Genomic DNA, 21,376 nt, shown 5'->3' with positions numbered 1-21,376 from the left:
ACTCATGGTATTCATCACCCATCATGGTCATTGTCTTCTTCGAGGTATCGTATTTTCATTTAAGTGTCTTAGGTCATGAAATAGTTAAATTCCTCATTTTAGGTCATGGTCTAGGGTTTCACTCCATGTGTCATCATGATACCATATGTTGCAAAAAACATGTCCATCATGTGATTAAATGGGTAAAGGGATTTAGCAACTTAGGGAAAGAAAAATAAAGGTAAAGGTAATGTTTTATTTCAAATAATACAATGTTGGAGTACATTACCTCACTTCATCATTTCTCATAGGGACATGTTTTCTTCAAAATATGTTTCTAACCAAATGAACAAGAATTTTACAAAAGTGAAAGAGGTTTGTGTCCATTACAGTACAATGAAAAAAACCTCCTTCATTTTATGCACATGTGTTATGATTTGAAATAAATGCCCAAAATACACTTGCTATGGGAGAGTTGTTGCACTTATGGATAGCTTGACTTCAAGGCAGTTTTTTAGGGATTTGGAGCAGGTGTTGGCAGTAATTAAGGACTCTAATGTGTAGCATACATACTAATATCTCCAATGGTACCTTCAGATCATGATTTGGATTAGTGGAAGGCATCCAAACTTGCTCTAACAGCTGGAGCTACTCTTTAGTCAGAGACACCCTGGGTTTTGGAGTGACCTTGGAAAAATCAATTTTTCTCCCTGATAGAGTTTCCAAATTGCATGCTTGAGGAGTCTATCTTATATTAAACTTCAATAGATTTCCAACGAGCTATCAAGTTCTCAATTTGGAGCAGTTTAAGGCCTCCAAATGTTGTTTGGAAGATGGTGTTGCGTTTAGGAGGTCGGGGTTGTGCTCAGGAACACTGCATAGCGCTTGGGCCAGAGTACCTCAAATTTGCCGGAAACTCACCCAAATTGATTTTTTAAGCTTTATCACCTATTTTCTTGTAATCCTATGCTCATCCACAAGTAAGTACACCACTTTACTTACCCTTTTGTTTTGCAAGATGAATTCAAGCCAAAGATTTCTTCAATTAGGGTTTCTAGTGAATTTCTCATGAAATGATGATAGGGTTGATGATGGTCATTTGTTTTCCTTGATTTCAAACATGTAAAATATTATCCTACACCTCTACACATGTTTAATATTCTATATGAACCACTAAAACAACCTCAGAAAAATAAATTACCTCACTAAAAGTGAAACCCTAGCTCTCCTACGGGTTTTGGGCACTTTTCCTAAAACCTTTGTTTTTCCCTTTACAAATACATTGCTCCCTCATTTCACTTCCTTTCATCTTTATTAGTTGTTCATAGTCCATATCCACCTCTTTCAAACTCCCTTTGCCATTTTTTCAACTCCAACTACCCATAATTTCATTTTTCACTCATCCCTCATTATTTTTTCCCCTTTCCTATCATCTAGGGTTTCAAAAATGAAATGAGATTGCTTCACCAAGCCATCATCAAGACACATCAACACAACCTATGGAAGTAGGGTTATCAAATAAATCTGAGGAGGTTCCCAAGGCACCTAGACCTAAGGTGACCAAAACATACCAGAGATGAAAAGGACTTGTGTTTTCTTCTCATGGTGAGAAATGGGCCAATCTTCATCGACAAATCAGGGACCAACAGCGAAAGATAAAGACACGGTTGAGCATGAGTTTGAGCTAGTTGATTCAGAGGCAAAGGATCAAACTTCGAGCATGTGGCAGATAATCAGAGGTAAGGACTATCATATCAAGGAGCTCACAATCAATATGTGTTATGAAACCAGCTCAAGAAAAGATAGATCAACACCTTAGAATTCAGCCTCTTCGAGGGGGCAACCTCCTTTACATTACATAAATGAACAATTCTTTGATGATACAAATGACAAAACCTCCTTTCTATATATAGGAGTATGAGTCACAATATAATCCAGCCGACCTAACCATAATAATATAAAGCCACAAAAATAACAATAGAGGGATTCTATGGGGCACATAAATAACAATATGGGGGTAATAGGGGCACAACAATATAAATAAGGGGTATAACTACAATAGTAATGGGGTAATCACTAGTATTATAGGGACCCAACATGCCCCTCTCCTTCAAAAAAGTGTTGTCCTCAACGCTTGAGTAGTTTTGGATACTTCTGCATAAAATTCTCATCCTCCCATGTGGAATCTTCAGCGGATAAGTTCTTCCACTTGATAAGATACTCTGAAATTGATCGATTTCGTAGATGTCGAGTTCTTTTTTCTGTGACTGCTTCCGGTTCCAATATAATTTTTCCTTCCTCGTCAAGTTCTGGCAATATTGTTTGAACTGGGAGCTTGTCTCCTATAACCTTCTTTAAACATGAAACATGGAAAACTGGGTGCAATCGAGAAGCTGCAGGAAGCTCCAATTTGTATGCCATAGTACCAATCTTTTGCAACACCTTGTACGGACCATAATACTTTGGTGATAATTTATTATCCTTCTTAGCTTGCTTTAGGGACATTTTCTTATATGGTTGTAGCCGTAGGAATACCCAATCACCTACATCAAAACTTCTTTCACTGCGATGTTGATCTGCCTGTTGTTTCATTCTATTTTTTGCCAACACGAGGTTATCCTTTAAGAGTTGGAGGACTTGTTGTTGATGTTCGATGTGATGTTCCACTGCCTGAACCTTAGAATTTTCTCTTAAATATGATGTGATGGATGGTGGTTGATACCCATAAAGTGCCATAAATGGGGTCATTTTTGTTGCTGTATGGAAGGAAGTGTTATACCACCATTCAGCCAGAGGCAACCATTTGACCCATTGTGTCTGTTTATCAGATACAAAGCAACGAAGATTCTTCCAAACATTTTTTTACTATCTCAGTTTGCCCATCAGATTGAGGATGATAAGATGAGCTATGAGCTAACTGAGTACCAAGACAAGAAAATAATTATGTCCAAAAATTTCCAGTGAAAATGGGATCTCTGTCACTTACAATAATCTTTGGGTTTCCATGTAGCTTTTGAACTGTTTCCATAAATGCAGTAGAAACTGTACTGGCTTTAAATGGATGTGATAATGCACAAAAGTGTGCATACTTGGTAAGTCTGTCAACTACCACCATGATGACACTCTTTCCCTCAGACTTGGGTAAACCTGTGATAAAATCCATTGAAACCTCCTCCCAACGTTGGCTTGGAATGGATAAAGGTTGTAATAGACCCGGTGTCTTAATTGTTTCAACTTTATTTTGTTGGCAAACCAAACATTCCGCCACAAACTTTTGAATATCTGATTTAAGGCCATCCCAAAAAAATTCCTTCTTAACCCTGTGGTAAGTTTTTAAAAATCCTGAGTGCCCTCCTAAGGGAGAAGTGTGCAATTCCATAAGAATCTTTTGTTTTAGCTGGGAATTCTTACAGAGGTATAAGCGATCTTTGTACCATAACGAATCATTTTGCCAGCTAAATGTATCAGAAGTACTGGAATCTTGTTGTAGCTTTCGAATAAGTGCCCACACTTCTTCGTCATTCTTCCATTCCTCCCTTGCTTCGTTTATCCAATCTGGTTGGATAATAGAAATGGCACACAACAATGCTTCCACATCCTCATCCTTTCTTGAGAGTGCATCTGCCACCACATTTTGCTTCCCTTTTTTGTAGATGATTTCAAAGTCATAACCCAACATCTTTGTGACCCACTTTTGTTGCTCTTCAGAGGATAATCTTTGTTCTAAAAAGTATTTAAGGCTATCATGATCTGTTTTTACCTTGAAGTGTCTTCCCATTAGGTAGGGTCGCCATTTCTTAAGTGCATGGAGTATTGCCAACATTTCCTTCTCATAAATAGCTTTGCTTAAAAACTTTCCCTTGATTGGACGACTTTCAAAAGCAATGGGTCTTTCATCTTGCATTAGAACAGCACCAATTCCATTTCCTGAAGCATCACATTCCACAATAAAGGTTTTTGTGAAGTCTGGTGTAGCTAAGACCGGTGCTTGGCACATTGCCTCTTTAAGATGTTCAAAGGCCTTTGTTGCTTCTGGAGTCCATGAAAATGAATCTTTCTTCAATAATGTTGTTAGAGGTGCTGCTATTCTCCCATAATTCTTAACAAACTTGCGATAATACCCTGTCAACCCAAGAAATCCTCGCAGATGCTTTATGGATGTGGGGATTTTCCATTCCTTAATGGCTTTAATTTTGCTAGGGTCTACCTTAACTCCTTCATGAGATACAATATGACCCAAATATTCCACCTCCTGGACTCCAAAGAAACATTTGGATCTTTTTGCATATAATTGTTTCTCCTCCAATAGTTGTAGCACCCTGTCAACATGTTCAACATGATCCTTCCAAGACTTGCTGTAGATTAGTATATCATCAAAAAATACTAACACAAATTTTCTAAGGAATGGTTTGAAAATTGAATTCATCAAACCTTGAAATGTTGAAGGTGCATTGGTAAGGCCAAAAGGCATGACCAAAAATTCATAATGACCCTCATGAGTTCTAAATGTCGTTTTCGGAATGTCTTCAATCTTCATTCTGATTTGATGATATCCCGAACGAAGATCCAACTTGGTGAAGTAAATTGATCCATGAATCCAGTAATTCATCAATGACAGGAATGGGGAACTTATCTTTAATAGTGAGCTTGTTGAGCTCCCTATAATCTGGACACATGCGCCATGATCCATCCTTCTTGTGCACCAATACTACTGGAGCTGAGAAAGAACTTTGACTCGGTTGAATTATACCAGCCTCTAGCATTTCTGCAACCATACGTTCAATTTCACTTTTTTGGACATAGGGATATCTGTACGGCCTGATGTTTGGAGGAACACTTCCTGGAATCAGATGAATAGCATGATCATGATCACGCATAGGTGGGAGACCTTTGGGAGTCTCAAATACCTTGGAATGATTGTCCAGGACTTTTTGGAGATCTGGAGAAATAGATGATTCCAATGTGGAAACATCTAGCGAACATAATTGTGCAATTACACCTCTTTGCTCCTTTTTTAGAAGCTTTGTCATGCCATTAGAGCTGATTATCTTTCCTGGTTTCCCTGCAATACCCCTTAATTCAACTTCCTTTCCTTCCACAGAAAATTTCATGAAAAGTTCTTGAAAATTAAAAGCTATTGTACCCAAGGATTGTAGCCATTGGACTCCTAGTACAACATCAGCACCTCCCATTGGAATGGAAAGCATTGGGCTAGTCAATACATATTCTCCCATGGATAGCTTGATATTATGGCACTTTCCAGAGAAATTTATTGTTCCTCCATTTGCAATCATCACTTGACACTCTGGTGCTGGATATAGGAAGCAATTCAATTCTTTTGCTACCCTACAATGAATAAAATTGTGGGTGCTTCCTGAATCAATCAACACTATTACCTTTTTCTTCTTGATTTGTCCTTCTATCTTGATGGTTTGAGGAGTGGTAATTCCCGCCAATGCATTACAAGATATGGTCGGATTTATTTGTTCTTCATCTAGGCTTTGTTCCTGGAGTATATCCTCTTCTTTTGACCTTTCTTGCTCCTTTTCTTCTTCCTCTTCACAATCTATGTAGAATAATTTCTTCTCAGCACACTTATGACCTTTTGTGTATTTGCTATCACAATTGTAACAAAGCCCTTTTGCTCTTTTTTCTTCCAATTGTTGTGGTGTCAACCTTGTAGGTTGTGGAAGACTATGGGCAACAACACTTCCGTCTTTATAGTTGTGAATGGTATGCTTCCTAGTTGCCATAATTTTGCTTTCCATTTTTCTTGCTAACCTGAATGCCTTCTCTAATGAATCAGGTTCCCAAAGGCACACATCATGTTGGATATTATCCTTTAAAGACCCTATGAACACATCAATCCTATGCTCCTCTGGAATATCTTTTACCCTTATGTTCAATTTTTGGAACTCCTCAATGTGCTCCATTATTGAACCCTTTTGTTTGAGACTTATCAATTGGCTAAAAAAAGTGTTGCTTTTTGTATCCTCATAATGTGCTATCAATTCTTCCGTAAAAATTGCCCAAGTGATAAATTTTTTACGAGAACAAAGCCATTGATACCATACAAACTGATTTGGTTCCAAATATACAGTTGCCATACGTACCTTTTGTGCGTTTTGCACATTATTGAGATCGAAGAATTGCTCCATCTGTAATATCCATGTGGCGGGATCCTTGCCATCAAACTTCCTCATATCGATTTTTGGAATATGGTGATTCTTCGATCCAACATTAGCATCTATGGAATCATGATTACCATTCCTTTTGTTCTCATCACGAGTTTCCTTTACTACCTTTTCACCATTAGTAAGTATTTCTTGTAGAAAATTTGTCAAATTTGTCTTCAAATCTGCCATGCCTGTCTTCAAATTTGTGTTCAAATCTATCTTCAAATTGTTCATCTTAGCTTCCATGCCATTCATCTTAGCTTCCATGCCATTTATCTTAGATTCCACGCCACTTATCTTAGCTTCTGTTAGCTTTTGTGAGCGTGACATTTGTTGCACTTGTTCTTGTAATTTTGATATATCATGTAGCATTTCTTCCTCTTCTACATGAGTCATGCTAGAGCTTTCAGGTTCCTTACTAGGTGCTTGCATTTTCTTTCCTCGGGGCATCAGTTACCGATAATAATTCTTTACTATGCCCTTTGAATTCCGTTAAACCAAGCTAACACAAAAATTAAAAAAAAACTACACACATTTTTTCACTTTATAGAAGCCTGATATTGAATCTGATGTATCTTTGTAATTTCAGATCATCCAGTTCTAAAATTGCGACCTGTAGTAGCCTTCTGCGTCCTCTTTCCAATGCCACAAGTCTGACCCAAATTGGATTCTCCAAGGAAGAGTTATGTGAAATCTCCCACAGTGACTTGCTTTTAGACTAGTTCAGTAGAGCGAACTTGTACAACGTGCCATGAGTCACTGTTTCAACCTTTGAATCTGAAATATGCATAGAAGAAACTATAGTCCATCCTCTTTCTGTACCTTTTTATGAAACTTCAATCCGATCCCCAGAGAGAAAGTTATGACTATTTTCCCCAAGTCACCTGTTTTGAATGTAATTCAGGAGTCTACAAAAATACCAACTTCCTCAGATCATATCTCCGCAAATATCACGCAAAAATCTCTGAAATTTGGACCCAAGGTTCAGCGTAATTTCTTCTCAAATGGGTTTTTTTTGAGACTTCTGAAACATCACAGAAAAAAGGTTATAGCGAAAATTCCATGATGACCTGTTTGGAGCAGCGAAACCCTAGAATCCAAAGCTCTGATACCAAATGTTATGAAACCAGCTCAAGAAAAGATAGAAAAGATAGATCAACGCCTTAGAATTCAACCTCTTCGAGGGGGCAACCTCCTTTACATTACATAAATGAACAATTCTTTGATGATACAAATGAAAAAACCTCCTTTCTATATATAGGAGTATAAGGAGTCACAATATAATACAGCCGACCTAACCATAATAATATAAAGCCACAAAAATAACAATAGAGGGATTCTATGGGGCACATAAATAACAATATGGGGATAATAGGGGCACAAAAATATAAATAAGGGGTATAACTACAATAGTAATGGGGTAATCACTAGTATTATAGGGGCCCAACAATATGGAAAGAGAAAAATATGTCACCTCATTCCTTGAACAAGAGAATAGTCAGCTCAAAGCAAAGGAATTGAATGTGGAAAAAGAAAAAGCTAAGTTATTGCAGCAGGTTGGAAAAGGCAAGGAGTTCATAGAATCAAGCGAGCCTGAAGGATCAAACTCTTAAACAAACTCTCCATGAAGTGTTTGAGCCTGAAGGAGCAAACTCTTAAACAAACTCTCCATGAAGTGTTTGAGTTTCACCTTCTCACTCTCACCTGTTGGATGAGAGAATCTTGGATTCAGTTCCTCTACCAAGGAATTCAACTCCTGAAGGTGGGAAAGTGGTATAAAAGAGTCTATATGTATCATTTCTCTTAAGGAGAAGAGGTTTTAACTTTTTGTGAAGGAAGCTTGCATGTAATAATCTTTTCAGCTAATATAGAGACAGGTTGCAGCTATTTTCAAGGAACTCTAGCCCAGTGAGTTCATGGTGCTTGTACTTCATTCTTTTTGTTTTATAATGGTATAAACATCTTTATCTACATTATATCTCTTCTTTATATGGATGCCTTACAGTAAAATACACAGAATTCTTGTTTTTCAAGCTCTGTTATCTAGTTTTCATAGCTATGTGTATGTCTTCCTAATCTAATGAAATCATGTTTACTTATGTTCATTAGTTTCTTCCACACTATATCTTTTATACTACACTGACAACATTCAAAATACACCTGGCTTCTGATATCTAGCTCCTTCTCATATTTGCTCCTGCACTCCTACAGCCTAGACCTATTCATTGCTCCAACCCATAAGTTCAACAAACCCTAAAAACCAAATTTTCACAAAAAAAACAAACAAATACACATATCTAGCCTAAAATCCATTTGCTTTAAAGTCATATCGCTGATAAGAAACTTAGAGAGATCCCTCTCATGGTCAGTAGGGCTAGCTATTGAGCTGAAGTGGTTTGAGGTTACCCTTCTCGATTTCCTTTTCATCCTAGGAGATTGTAATGACTAACATTTTTGGCGCCATTGTCGGGGAACGAAAGATCATATCTTCCCTGGGAAAGAACGACAAGGATCATATTTGATTGTTGATGGTGAACAATGATCAGACACAAGAAATGTTGTGCATCTTTCACCTAGCAACTCTAGTGTCGAAGAATCCAAAGGTTCAGAAATTTCATGGCGACTCCACTGTTCAAAAACCGGTAGTTTGAAGAACTTCTTGGTGACTTAATTGTTTTCAAGGTGGATTCAACTACTTGAAGGTATGCTCCTATGGATCGAGCTCATATTCATGGCTTTCCAAATCGAATTCCTTATATAAATTGGCAAACAGGGCAGCCAAAGTTTAAAGGTCAGGATGGAGAAGATGCTCGTTTGCATTTGATCAAATTTCATTCTCATATTCACAGATTAAAGGCTAAGTTTCCTGAAGATTGTATGATGAATATTTTCATTGCTACCTTGGAGGAAACGGCGAGGAAATGGTATGAGAGACTACCATCTACTAGTTTATATTCTCTAAAGGATTTTCATTCAGCTTTCTTTCAACATTATCAAAGCTGCAATTTTTCCTTATCAATGATGGATAGATGTTGTGAGATTTCTAAAAATTTCATTAAATTCCATGAAAATTCCTACGGGGATGAAGAATTTATGGAAGAAGATATATTAGAAGCCCTTTATGATTTTTCCTCCCAACAAGAATCAGCAGCTTCCTCCTTGGATGAAATGGACTGGGATCAAAATAGAGAAAGGCCTACTCCTGATCTTGAAAATGAAAATCACCAAGCCAATGTTGATCTCTATAAAACTCAGTGTTCTCCTCTATCTGAAGATGAAATTGATTAGCTCTTGAAAAACCATGTTACAGACCAAGTTAAGGCAGGTTTGCAGGGCTCACAAAGTCAAGATTGTGTGAGTGAAATTTCTTCCATCATTGAAAATGAAAATCTAGGTTTAAATGATGACAGTCATGAGACTGATGAAACTATACATGAAGTTGTTGTGATTAAGCCAATTTGTGATGTAGATTTCCTGCAAGGAGATCAGCTAACAAAGATTGTTTTCTTTCATGAAAAGGATAGAGCTGGCCTGTTTAATAATCATGAAGAATGTGTTTTGTTCAAGGATGATTTAGAATATGAAATAGAAGAGTATGAGTCTGAAATAGACAGTATGCCAGAGATATAATCAGAGTTACTCATGCTTGAGAAATTTACAGCCAACACTCAGGAGGCAGAAAGTCATATTTCCTTATGCCTTCCTGTGGATCAACAAACAAGTATTCTTTCAGATCAAAAAGAAAGGAGTACTTGTATATTTGTTGGATTTCAAGAGAAGGTAACATTTCAGATTTTTGAGGATCCTTACACTGATTTGTTGCAGCCATCTGGAAAGATGAATTTTCTTGTATTTATGGATCATGAGCACATGTTCAGTGGACACTTGGAGTTTCCTATCTTTTGTTTTTTGTACTTGCTCAAGGAAAATACGAGCAAGATTCAAATAAGTAGCCATTTGCCAGATTGGTTACATTGGAGAGATCATTACACATGATTGTATATACATTTTCAGCAGGTTGGAAATTATCATCAGAATTTTGAAGCCCAATGAGAAGGCCATAAGACTTCTATGATCAGCTGTTTTTTTATTTTTGTTAAAAAAGTTGTAAAGTCAGTTTTTCAGTCAATATGTTTTTTATAATCGAGTCAGTCAGTTAGTCAGTCAATTTTCAGTTTGAGTTTAGTCTTTTCATTCTGAATCCATGCCCAATGGATAAGGCTACTTGGTCTACAGTGTTCTTAACACCTCCAAGGAGCTTCCATCCCCAATTGGAGCCAATGTTAGTGACAGTCAGTTCAGCTTGTCACCAATGATCAAATATGCTTTTACAAGGTGTTGTTAGGGTGTCAAGTCAAATTTTTGTCATTTCAGTGAGTCTTCAAATAAAAATTTGGTCACTGGTTGTTGTGTCTATGTCACTGCTGCTCCCTTCACTTACTCATGGTCTTGATCAACCATCATGGTAATTGTCTTCTTCGAGGTATCATATTTTCATTTAAGTGTCTTGCATCATGAAATGGTTAAATTCCTCATTTTAGTTCATGGCCTAGGGTTTCACTCCATGTGTCATCATGATACCATATGTTGTCAAAAACATCTCCATCATGTGATTAAGTGGGTAAAGGGATTTAGAAGTGTAGGGAAAGAAAAATAAAGGTAAAGGTAATGTTTTATTTCAATAAGACAATGTTTCAGTACACTACCATGCCTCGTCATTTCTCATTTCTCATAGGGACATGTTTTCTTCAAAATATGTTTCTGACCAAATGGAGAAGAATTTTACAAACGTGAAAGAGTTTTGTGTCCATTATAGTCCAAGGAACAAAAACCTCCTTCATTTTATGCACATGTGTTATTATTTGAAATAAATGCCCAAAATACACTTGCTACGAGAGAGTTGTTGCACTTATGGACAACTTGACTTCAAGACAGTTTTATAGGGATTTGGAGCAGGTGTTGGCAGTAATTAAGGACTCTAGTGTGTAGAAGACATCCTAAGATTTCCAATGGTACCTTCAGGTCATGATTTGGATAGTGGAAGGCATCCAAAAGTGCTCGGAAAGTTGGAGCTACTCTTTTGTCAGAGACACCCTAGGTTTTGGAGTGACCTTGGGAGAATCATTTTTTCTCCCTGATGGATTGTCCAAATTGCATACTTGAGGAGTCTATCTTATATCATACTTCTGGAGCTTTCTAACGAGCTATTAACTTCTCAATTTGGAGTAGCTTAAGGCCTCCAAAAGTTGTTCGGAAGATGGTGTTGCGGTCAAAGACACTGTGTTGCGCTTAGGAACACTGCGCTACGCTCAGGAAGAACACTTGGGCCAGAGTACCTCAAATTTGCCAGAAACTCACCCAAATTGATTTTTTAAGAATTCTCACCTATTTTCTTGCAATCCTAAGCTCATCCACAAGTAAGTACACCACTTTACTTACCTTTTTGTTTTGCAAGATGAATTCAAGCCAAATATTTCTTCAATTAGGGTTTTTAGTGAATTTCTCATTAAATGATGATAGGGTTGATGATGGTCATTTGGTTTTCTTGATTTTAAACATGTAAAATCTTATCCTACACCTCTACACATGTTTAATATGTTATATGAACCACTGAAACAACCTCAGAACATTAAATTACCTCACTAAAAGTGAAACCCTAGCTCTCCTATGGGTTTTGGGCACCTTTCCTCAAAACTTTGTTTTTCCCTTTACAAATACGTTGCTCCCTCATGTCACTTCCTTTCATATTTATTAGTTGTTGATAGTCCATATCCACCTCTTGCAAACTCCCTTTGCCATTTTTTCAACTCCGCCTACCCATAATTTCATTTTTCACTCATCCCTCATTGTTTTTTCCCCTTTCCTATCATCTAGGGTTTCAAAAATGAAATGAGATTGCTTCACTAAGCCATCACCAAGACACATCAACATAGCCTATGGAAGTAGGGTTATCAAAAAAATATAAGGAGGTTCCCAAGGCACCTAGACCTGAGGTGACCAAAACATAACAGAGATGAAAAGGACTTGTGTTTCCTTCTCATGGTGAGAAACGGGCCAAGCCTTTTTCATCGATAAAGTAGGGACCGATAGTGAAAGATAAAGACACAGTTGAGCATGAGTTTGAGGTAGTTGATTCAGATGTAGAGGATCAAACTTCAAGCATGCGACAGACAATCATAGATAAGGACTATCATATTAAGGAGCTTACAATCAATATGGAAAGAGCACAATATGCCATCTCATTCCTTGAACAGGAGAATAGTAAGCTCGAAGCAAAGGAATTGATTATGGAAAAAGAACAAGCTAAGTTATTGCAGCAGGTTGTAAAAGGCAAGGAGATCATAGAATCAAGCGAGCCTGAAGGATCAAAAGGGAATGGAAAGAGGAAAAGGCCAAGAACAAGAGGCCTAAAGAAGGCATTGCAAGAAGAGCAAGAGTGCATGTTGTTGAATGACGACCTTGACCTAGTGTCAGGCGGAAAGAGTCGATTGTGCGGACACAACCAACCTCCCTAGGAGCCTAAGACTCTCTAGTGACAAACAAGACAAACAAGAGAAATCCTTCTCTAAACATGCATTTACTATACGGGAAATCAAGTGTTTAGATCCTACCTATAATCCAACCCTGTTGTAGCAGTCCTGCTCCGCTGATCCGGATGAGCTCCTCCTTCACTTTGAAACCTGCATACACTAACAATCAAACGATTAAATAGCACTTGATAATCTCATAGAATAAAACATATTTAACACATAGACCAAGGAGTACATGAAACAACTCATAAATAACAAGTTATTGAGAAGAATGGACTCATTTGCATTAATAGGTAACAAAAGGAACAAATAAAACCTGAGCCTTGGTGTTGTGCAAGTCCCTCCCAGGGTCCATCAAGAGTTCTCCTTTACTTTGACAAAGCTCACCCACTTCCAAATAGAACAAGCAAAGATGGAAATCTCTCCTCACAAGCTTCTAAATGGGAGTCCTAATTCCTGCAGCATTTACCCTTAGAAATGTATAGCTTTCAACCTCCCCTCCTTCTGGCCCAATGGCTGTATTTATAGTGCTCAAGAGGAAGTTAATCAGGTCCACCATCAATGGGATAATCCCCTCTTTGGATGGGATAGCTCCCTTATTGATGGGATAAGTTCCTCTTTGGTAGGAGTGCATGAACCATCTGGAGGCGCTCAATACACGTCGAACAACCTTCTAGAATGCTCTAGAAATGACCACAAGTGACTTTTTAAAGATGAAACTTGCGCATTTTAACCTTTACAGGGGGACGCACCTGCCCCTTTACATACAGAGCGTCCAAAGACGCAGCTTTTGTGAACATTGGGTGCGTACCCGTAGGTAAGGTTGAGAGAACCTGCGTCCCCAGAGATAAATACATTTAGAAAGACTTTCTCTCTTTTTTGGAGTTTCACATGGAGAGAAGAGGCATAAGACTTGCCTAAGAGGGTAGCATGACTGTTGATAAAGCCATCCTAACTGTAAATAGTCATGGTGACATTTTTTAGTGTAACAGATTGCCCCCTAAAGTGCGAAGCCTGAAATAGATTAGGGTTTTGTATTATCTAGGAAGGGTGAAGCGCTTTATCATTTCAAAGATTATCTCGTGGAGAGCCTGGTCAGAACCTGCAATTTTCAACACAAAATACATGTATAAGATTATATCATCACTGAGGTAGGCATTCCCACACTCAGATTAAAACTTTAACTAATAGACTAACTACTCTGATACAGGAATGATCTTGCAGTACATCATAATCATAGACTTTTGTAGACACAGTATGGGCGCAGCCATCTGTTTATGATTAGTCTACTTAGATAATGAATACAAAACTCCTTGCAGCCTGGATAGTGGAAACTAGATCCAGGGTCTTCATTTCTACTTCTCGAATTGGTACGATTCTAGCCATGCGAATAAATGAGTTGATGTCGAACATGGTAGAAACCACTTGATTACCAGTCGATGATGTAAACTGTTAACAAGCGTGAGAGAGACCACCAGTAATGTCAATGGTTCTCAAAGTACCCAGTACAATCCATGAGATGTGAATGAATGAGTTGATGTCGAACATTTCACGGAATCCTTTGATCGAAAGTCAATGATGTAAACTGACGTCAAAGGCGAGAAACCTGCCATTGATGCATGCAGACTTCAAGGTACTGACGATTTCTAAGTCATCTCTCTAGATAATGTGCTGATGTCGATAGAAAGCGACCTGTTGCAGGCAAGCCCGCAACACGAAATCATTGTTCAAGTTGAAGAAATGTTGCTGTAAGGACTGACTCAGGGATGGTCAAATGGATGACAAGTATTTTGCAGATGAAAGTTTTGCTTGCAGACCTCTTGAACACATAACGACACAACAGATGGCTTGGTGATAAACGACTCAAAGTTAATCCCCAGAACCCGGCTGAAGACTTTCAAAGTGGTTTGATCAACTGTGAGGTAAAGGATTTCCCAACCCAGGTGAATGAAAAAGTGTCGTGTTCAAGAGTGGTAATAAAGTTTCTTCTGAGACAAAAGGTAACAAATAGGCTCATTCTTCTCTCTTTTCCCCCACCATTTCTGGCAAGTACCTCTTTATTTTTAACAAGCTTGAGGAGGATAACATATGCTTGATTATAAGCTCATCCTTCAGATGAGTCCAACCTAGTTTTGATTCGAACCCTAGGAAGGAGTGGTTCGTTCCTGTTTGTAATTGAACAGGTCCTTTACTGTGAAATGTTTAACGAGCCCAGTATAGGAGAAACTCGGCGTTTTTCAATTTTAGAGAGTCTGAAAAACTTAAGAAGACTCCAAGTTGAACTTTTTCGTAGATTTGTGTCCCTCAAGCCCGAAAAAGTATAAAATAATACCTAGGGGAACCGCTTGATCTTGCGACCAAGGAGTACTTTCATAATTAGTGTCACTGACCTGAAAAGTAAAAAGCGATCAAGGACACGTCGTTTTATTTCCGTATCGAGTTTGAAACGACAAAAACCCGGCAACCTTTTCCTGATTTTACAGTCAGAAAAGAGCTATAAGGGGACCGTCTTTTAATTCCGTTTTAACGAGTGTAAAAGAAACGCTCGGAAATCTTTTCATTTTTTAGGAGTCAGAAAAGGGCTAAAAAGATGACTCTGATATTTTGGTTCGTGAAAAAATGACAATTTTCCCTCTAAGTCCCTTTGTCCTGCACAAAAACAACACATTACTCATACCTGTTTAAGATAGGCAAAAATACATCGAAAAACATCCTTCCATGGTGAAAAATGAACAAATTCATCCAAAAAACCTATAAAAAGACTTTTTACCATGTCATTTTACCATTTTACTGTTGAGGTTGAAAAAAGGGCTTTTGGCAAGAAACTTCCCGTGGTCGCTGCGGAAAATCCGACCGTCAGAATCGAACGCCGTCTCTTCCAGGTATTTTACAACATCCTACTCTTCAATTTCATCCGATTAAAATTGTATTTTAGGTTTTAGTTTTGTTTTTTGGGGGGGTTTAGGTTTCAAAATGCGCTCTGCGGTGGACGCAGGTGCCCTTCGGGTGACCTGCGTCCCCCGACTTTTTCCTATACAGGAAAAAGGTCGGGGGACGCAGCCCACCTTCAGGCCAGCTGCGTCCCGACACCCTGTGTTCTAAACGCGGGGTGCGTCCTCCGTGAAATGCGGAATTTGAAACCCCAATCCTCACAAATAACCATTCAAATTTCCCCAAATTAATTCTAATCATTGTTTCTTGGTGTGTAGGGCACCCACCATGTTGGATTGGAGAGAAAGAGAGCACGAGGACATTGATTTAGCTGCAATTGAACATCAACCTTCCATTGATGCCCTAAAAGCATGCGGGCTATATAAATACTGGGCCATACCTGGCATGAGGGCTCAGGTGAGATTCTTAGAATGGCTGGTTGAGAGATGGAACGTTCAAGAGCAATGCTTTTACATAGGAGGGCACCAGCTCGAGATAGAGCCCTCTGATGTATACTTTCTCACTGGCTTGCCAAATAGAGGCGAGCAACTCAATCTAGCCGGGACTAGGCCGGGTGGCCAATCCCTTGCTAGTCTCCGGGAAGATTGGTGCACACCCAATGCACACCATGCGAAAGGCGTGGAAATCAAACACATCTCTCTGCGTGAACTCAAAGTTATAGCTTTCACGGTTACCAGAATTTGCGGCGCAGCCGCTTTACATATTGCTTCCGGGTCCCAAATGCGGATGGCGATTGACTGTTACCAAGGCACCATTTTCAACTGGTGTGATGCTGTGTCGGCTAATATGAAGAGCCAACTGACTAAGGCAAAGAACGGACGACTGAAAACCTTTGGATATGGGCCTTTAGTCGTGAGCTTTGCCTTAGAGAGAGTTCCGATGCTAATCCCTCAGCAACTCACTGTTGATATCTTGGGTCCTCGGGAGCCAAAGCTGGTACGATGGGTTGCGGTGATGGCCCGGCATCCTGACGAGGGCGCGGCGGTTGTTCGATTCACTGATAGTTATTTTCACTGGTTAGAGGACCAGGTTTTTTCGATCCAGGACTTTCCGTATGCCGGAGTAGATTTTCGAGGTGATCCGGACACGGTTCTTCCACAGGGAGAACAATGGGACGACAGAGGTACTTTATTTTTCACAAGTTTTCAAATTATGTATTTTTTTTTTGTTTTTTATATATATCGTCTCAAAACTGACAGTAAAAATTTTCAAAATGCAGATGTTGGTCCACAGCGCCCAGCCAACCTCCGGCCTTTTGAGAGGAGACATCCAGTTGCACCGGTACCGGCCCCACAGGACGCGGCTGCAGAGACACTAGCTGAGTTGGAGCAGGATCTAGAGCATCTGACGGCGGATATGCCTGAGACTACCATGGATGATATTCCTATCAGACTTCAGCGCTATGTAGTCGCAGTCCCTGGACCGTTTAGGAGATTTTTGCGTAAGGTAGCCCGTGCAGTGGTGTCGTATAGGGAGCACCACCAGTGATTGGCTAGTCACTTTGTAGACACATGTGACATTTTTGACTTTTTGTACTTTATCATTTTTTCCGATCATAAGGTGTTTTTCAACCTATGATCGAAGACGATGTATATTTTTTGACACACTCCTATCTATATATATATCACTATTATCGGCTTATCTTGTTTAACATATGTGATGAAATGCTTTTAAATTTACTTGCATGATTTATCGTAAATGTCTGTCCAACACTCAAGAAGCAATTGCATCTGCTAATGTATTTAAAGACCTTGGAATATGCTGATATTCAATGTAATCAAATTCACGTTCCAAGAGACGCACTCTCAAAAACAACCTTAATAACACAGGATTTCTAATGGCATAAACTCTATTAAGTTGTAATACAACAAGTTCAGAATCTAACCTCACTATCAAACGTCGAATTCCAAATGAAATAGATTCGGATAATAATTCAACCACTGCACTGTATTCTACAATGTTGTTCGTTGTTTGACCGAGGCTTACCCCATGCATAGAAACTAACTCGTCAGAGGGTGAATAGATAACCCAAGCTGCGGAAGAGATATTCTGTGTACTACGACAAGCACCATCAGCAAATCCAATGTATGTTTGGAGAGGCGTCGACATCTGCAATATCAAGAGTAAAACCAAGATAAGCCAGAATAACGACGAAAAACACACTCGCTAAGCTAAGCACACTGACTAACTAACAAACATACTAGCTAGAAAGAAAACCTAACCTAACTAAAAATTCTCCATACCCACCATTTAAGCATAATACCTCTTTAGGTAAAGTCCATTTTTGGGTTTACCCAAAGACTCCCCATCAAAATCTACCAGCTCATAAGCCCCTTTTGCTAGCTTTCGCTTTACAATATAGGGTCCATGCCACATAGGAACGAATTTTCCAGCACCTAGCTTATCGTTAGCTTGATCATATAATAGCACTAGGTCTCCCTCCGAAAAACTTCGAGGGGTCACATTTCTATCATACTGAGCTTTCATTCGCTTCGCGTGAGTCTCGATTGCCAATGCAGCGTCACGTCGAGTCTCATCTAATTTAGCTAAGTACAATAAACGTTTCTCCTCTTCGGAAGTAGCTGGGAGTAATTCGACAGCCATTTGAAGTGATGGGATTTCGCATTCAATGGGTAACACAGCTTCCAAGCCGTAAACTAGCTGGAAAGGAGTGAACCCTGTTGAAGTTTTCACTGAGGTTCGGTATGCCCATAGCGCTGAAAATAACATGTTGTGCCAATTCGACCGATGAATACCAATGGTTCGTCGGATCATGATAACCAGAACTTTATTGATAGACTCAACCAAACCGTTGGCTTGCGGATAATAAGGAGTAGAGCTATCGTGGCGCAAACCAAGCTGGCTTGTAAGCTCAGTCATCATGATGTTTCGAAAATGGCTCCCATGGTCAGTAATGATTGCTTGTGGGACACCAAACCTAGTTATAATATGATTGAATACGAAAATTGCAGCTGTTTTGCCGCTTGCGTCGAATGTAGGCATCGCCTCGGCCCATTTAGTGAAATAATCAACCGCGAGGATGATATACGCATGCCCCCCGGCCGAGTGAGGGTTACAAGTAATAAAGTCGATACCCCATTTGGCGAATGGACCAACGGCAATTATAGGGTGGAGAGGAGCAGGTGGTGCACGCATCTTTCGATCAAACACTTGGCAGTTGTGGCACTTCCGGACTGCAATGATACAATCTTTAAACATAGATGGCCAGAAGTAACCAGCGCGCAACACCTTCTGAGCTGTGGCATACCTAGACATATGACCGCCACATGCTCCAGAGTGACAATCATTCAAAACCCTCTCAGCCTCTTCGTGAGTTAAACAACGTCGAAAAACTAAGTCTGCCCCCCGGCGATAAAGTGTATCTCCAATAATTTTGTATTGCTGGGATTGAAACCGAATTTTTCGACGTTCCGCCTTTGAAGCTTCAGGCCGAAAGGTTTGGGTTTGGAGATAGATGATTATATCTCCGTACCATGGATCTAAAGTACTGATAAGAAACAAAGATTCGTCCGCAATGGACTCCTCTGCCACAGTCTCTGTGTCAGCACGCGGGAAATCACACATCAATTCCGCAAAAACTAAGGATTTCTTAGACTTGGACTTCTCGAACTCCAAGTCGAACTCTTGCAGGATAACGATCCATTTAGAGTACTTGCCCCCTAGTAGTTGTTTTGTCAAAATGTAAATCATAGGGTTGCAATCCGAAATAACTGTAGTTTTACGGAGAAGAATGTAGTGACGAAAACGCTGGACAGCTTGAACGGCTGCCAGGGCCAATTTCTCCACATGTGAATATTTTAGCTCAGTGGGATTTAAGGTCCTACTGAGATAATATATCACATGTTCCGCTCCGAATTCATCTTCTTGAACTAGCACCATTCCAATGGTGGAATGCGAAGCCGCGAGGTATAAGAAGTAGTCCTGGTTGTAGTTGGGAGGATGCAACAACGGTGCATGGGTCAACGCGTGTTTAAGTGCATCAAAAGATTGTTGGGCAATCTCGTCCCAAAAGAATTGAGCGTTCTGTTTCAACAACCGTGTAAAACCTTTAGTGACCTCGACGTAGTTTGGGATGAATCGGCGTAAAAAGTTCGCTTTCCCTTGCAAACTTTGGAGTTGGCGCAAACTCGAAGGAGGAGGCAATTTGATGATAGCTTCAACTTTCGAGGGATCGACACGAATGCCGTCTTTTGAAACAACAAATCCCAGCAATCGACCTGTTTCTATACAGAAAACACACTTGTGGGGATTCAACTGAATTCGATAATGCCTACACCTCATAAAGATTGCTCGTAAGTGGACAAGGTGATCAGCTCGATGGAATGAATGAGCAGGAAAATCAACGAGATACGATTGCACAATGTGCTTGATATCATGAAATGCGTAAGACATCACCCTTTGAAAAGTGGCCCCGGCATTCTTAAGCCCAAAAGGTAATTTGCAATAAGCAAATGTCCCCCATGGACAAATGAATGCCGTTTTTGGTTGGTCGGCAGGTAGAATATTGATTTGATTATAGCCCGAAAAACCATCCATGAAGGAAAACATTTCACTTCCGGCACAATCATCAATAATTTGATCGATATAAGGCGTAGGATAGTTGTCTTTTGGACAAGCTCGATTGATATCCCTATAATCGATACAGATTCTTATTGTTCCTTGTTTCTTGTTGACCGGAACAATATTCGATACCCAATCCGTTAATGGGATCGGATAAATGAAACCTGCTTTCAACAGCTTTTCGACTTCTGCTTTAATGGCAGTCGCTTTTCGAGGGTGAATCTGACGCAACCGTTGCCGGACGGGTTTAGCATCCGGGTAGGTCTTTATTTCATGAACAACAATGGCAGGATCGATTCCCGGCATTTCCTCGTAAGACCAGGCAAACACATCGCGGAATTCTTGGAATAGGGCCTTGTACGTGTGGATTTCATCTTCTGTACATGTGGCACCTATATGAATGTTCTCCTCAATTCCGGGCTTCACTGAAATATCAATGGGAATAGTACGAGAAATATTCCCTAAATTCAACTCTGAATCAGAATGTTTCGTTGGATCCTGAGCGTCTTTGACATATTCAGCGGTAAAGATAGATGAAAAATCATTTTCAAAAGCATCATCCTTAGGTAAAAATGAAGATCTGTGATGGAGATCTTCCCATGGTAGATCGTCTACACTTAGGATTTCGCGAAGTTGTTCGTCAGATGACACGACTTCGGGAAACGCTATCCGTTCTAAGGTTGAGGTGAAAAGTAATTCTTCACTGACCACATTCATTTGGTCGATCTCGGTTGAATGAGAGTCGGTAAAAGACATGACAGCTTCATAAGCAATTTCATATAGACTCAAAGGCATAGCATCACTGAATGAGTCTATCTCAGAGTCAGATGGGACAATCCAAGGATCATCATAAATAATGTTTTCTGATGTAATCATATGAATTGTTGCAAATGAAGGTTCTACGCTGAGTGGAGGGAGAGGAAAAGTTCCAAGTAAACCGGAATCCTTAACTAAACCTACACCAACGTCCCTATAAGGGATTGTCGTCTTACCGACATGCTGGATACTCTCTGAAGAGGCTGGGTCGGATGAAAAGTATGTCAGCTGATCAATAGTCACGATCTTACCGTTATGTGGAAACTTAATTACTCTGAAGACCGATGAAACGACCGCCGTCATAGCATATGACCAACTTCGACCCAAAAGAAGGTTGTAGTC

This window comes from Pinus tabuliformis, chromosome X (genome assembly GCF_031772625.1).
Source record: "Pinus tabuliformis cultivar Carrire ecotype Pingquan chromosome X, CPIR1, whole genome shotgun sequence".
Classification (NCBI taxonomy): domain Eukaryota; kingdom Viridiplantae; phylum Streptophyta; class Pinopsida; order Pinales; family Pinaceae; genus Pinus; species Pinus tabuliformis.
The sequence above is the reverse complement of the archived record's forward strand: the minus strand, read 5'-3'. Positions refer to the sequence as shown.